This window comes from Mobula hypostoma, chromosome 8, assembly GCF_963921235.1.
Source record: "Mobula hypostoma chromosome 8, sMobHyp1.1, whole genome shotgun sequence".
NCBI classification, from domain to species: Eukaryota; Metazoa; Chordata; class Chondrichthyes; order Myliobatiformes; family Myliobatidae; genus Mobula; species Mobula hypostoma.
The window spans coordinates 116,121,103-116,124,242 of NC_086104.1; positions in this window are offsets into that span (position 1 = coordinate 116,121,103).

The following is a 3,140-nucleotide window of genomic DNA, read 5'->3' on the forward strand; positions in this document are numbered from 1 at the left end:
CCGTGTTTACGCACTCGGACACGGGGGCGGGTCCTTCCATCATACTCTAATTCTATTCGTCTGAGGAGCTGGCAGTCAGCACGATAGCTCTCTGTGAATGGACAGCAACACTTTGAACCTCCACCGACTGTCATTGGTCGAGCCGACCGCCCGTCATGGCGTAGAGGCGGGATCTGGGCTACAGCCCCGCCCCGTGGCGCCGAGGCGTTCTATCGCAGGGGCGCAGGGTCGATCCAGGACAAGAATTGTCTCACAACAATAAGAGAAAATCTGCAGATGCTGGAAACCCGAGAAACACACACAAAATGCTGGAGGAACTCAGCAGGCCAGGCAGCATCTATGGAGAAAAGTAGAATCGACGTTTCAGGCCGAGACCCTTCAGCAGGACTGGAGAAAAATGATGAGGAATAGATTGAAAAGGTTGGGGAGAGGAGAGAGAAACTCCAGGCGACAGTGAAACCTGGAGGGGGAAGAATGAATAAAGAGCGGGGAACACACATCAAAGTTGCTGGTGAACGCAGCAGGCCAGGCAGCATCTCTAGGAAGACCATAAGACCATAAGACAAAGGAGCAGAAGTTGGCCATTCGGCCCATCGAGTCTGCTCCGACATTTTATCATGAGCTGATCCATTTTATCCTATTTAGTCCCACTGCCCCGCCTTCTCACCATAACCTTTGATGCCCTGGCTACTCAGATACCTATCAATCTCTGCCTTAAATACACCCAATGACTTGGCCTCCACTGCTGCCCGTGGCAACAAATTCCATAGATTCACCACCCTCTGACTAAAAAAATTTCTTCACATTTCTGTTCTGAAAGGGCACCCTTCAATCCTGAAGTCATGCCCTCTTGTATTAGACTCCCCCATCATGGGAAACAACTTTGCCACATCCACTCTGTCCATGCCTTTTAACATTTGAAATGTTTCTATGAGGTCTCCCCTCATTCTTCTAAACTCCAAGGAATACAGTCCAAGAGCAGACAAACGTTCCTCATATGTTAACCCTCTCATTCCCGGAATCATTCCAGTGAATCTTCTCTGTACCCTCTCCAACGTCAGCACATCCTTTCTTATATAAGGAGACCAAACCTGCCCACAGTACTCCAAGTGAGGTCTCACCAGTGCCTTATAGAGCCTCAACATCACATCCCTGCTCCTATACTCTATTCCTCTAGAAATGAATGCCAACATTGCATTTGCCTTCTTCACTACTGACTCAACCTGGAGGTTAACTTCAAGGGAATCCTGTACGAGGACTCCCAAGTCCCGTTGCATCTCAGAACTTTGAATTCTTTCCCCATTTAAATAATAGTCTGCCTGTTTATTTTTTCTGCCAAAGTGCATAACCATACACTTTCCAACATTGTACTTCATTTGCCACTTCTCTGCCCATTCTTCCAATCTATCCAAGTCTCTCTGCAGACTCTCCGTTTCCTCAGCACTACCAGCCCCTCCACCTACCTTCGTATCGTCAGCAAACTTAGCCACAAAGTCATCTATTCCATAATCCAAATCGTTGATGTACAATGTAAAAAGAAGCGGCCCCAACACTGATCCCTGTGGAACACCACTGGTAACCGGCAGCCAACCAGAATAGGATCCCTTTATTCCCACTTTCTGTTTCCTGCCAATCAGCCAATGCTCTATCCACGTATGTAACTTTCCTGTAATTCCATGGGCTCTTATCTTTTTAAGTAGCCTCATGTGTGGCACCTTGTCAAAGGCCTTCTGAAAATCCAAATATACAACATCCACTGCATCTCCCTTGTCTAGCCTACTGGTAAGTTCCTCAGAAAATTGTAATAGGTTTGTCAGGCAGGATTTTCCTTTAAGGAATCCATACTGAGTTCTGCCGATCTTATCATATGCCTCCAGGTACTCTGTAACCTCATCCTTGACAATCGACTCCAACAACTTCCCAACCACCGACGTCAAGCTAACAGGTCTATAATTTCCTTTTTGCTTCCTTGCCCCCTTCTTAAATAGCGGAGCGACACTTGCAATCTTCCAGTCCTCCGGAACCATGCCAGAATCTATCGACTTTTGAAAGATCATTGCTAATGCCTCCGCAATCTCCACAGCTACTTCCTTCAGAACACGAGGATACATTCCATCTGGTCCAGGAGATTTATCGACCTTTAGCCTATTCAGCTTCCTGAGTACTTTCTCTATCGTAATTGTGACTGCGCACACTTCTCTTCCCTGCCACCCTTGAGTGTCCGGTATACTGCTGTATTCCTCAGTGAAGACTGATGCAAAATACTTGTTCAGTTCCTCTGCCATCTCCTCATCTCCCATCACAATTTCTCCAGTATCACTTTCTATCACTCCTATATCTACTCTCACATGTCATTTACTCTTTATATACTTGAAAAAGCTTTTAGTATCCTCTTTGATATTATTTGCTAGTTTCCTTTCATAGTTAATCTTTTCTCTCATAATGACCTTCTTGGTTTCCTTTCGTAAGGTTTTAAAAACTTCCCAATCTTCTGTCTTCCCACTAATTTTTGCTTCCTTGTATGCCCTCTCCTTTGCTTTAGCTTTGGCTTTGACTTTTCTTGTCAACCACGGTTGCATCCTTTTTCCACTCGAAAATTTCTTCTTTTTTGGAATATAACTGTCTTGCACATTCCTCATTTCTCACATAAACTCCAGCCACTGCTGCTCTGCCGTCTTTCCCGCCTTGTCTCTTTCCAGTCAACTTTGGCCAGTTCCTCTCTCATGCCACTGTAATTTCCTTTACTCCACTGAAACACCGACACATCAGATTTCGGCTTCTCTTTTTCTAATTTCACAGTGAACTCAATCGTGTTATGATCACTGTCTCCTAAGGGTTCCTTCACCTCAATCTCTCCAATCACCTCTGGTTCATTACACAATACCCAATCCAGTACAGCCGATCCCCTAGTGGGCTCAACAACAAGCTGTTCTAAAAAGCCATCTCGCAGACATTCACAAATTCTCTCTCTTGAGATCCAGCGCCGACCTGATTTTTCCAATCTACTCGCATGTTAAAATCCCCCACAATTATCATAACACTGCTCTTCTGACAAGCCTTTTCTATTTCCAGTTGTAATTTGTAGTCCACATCCCTGCAGCTGTTTGGAGGCCTATAAATAACTGGCATCAGGGTCCTTT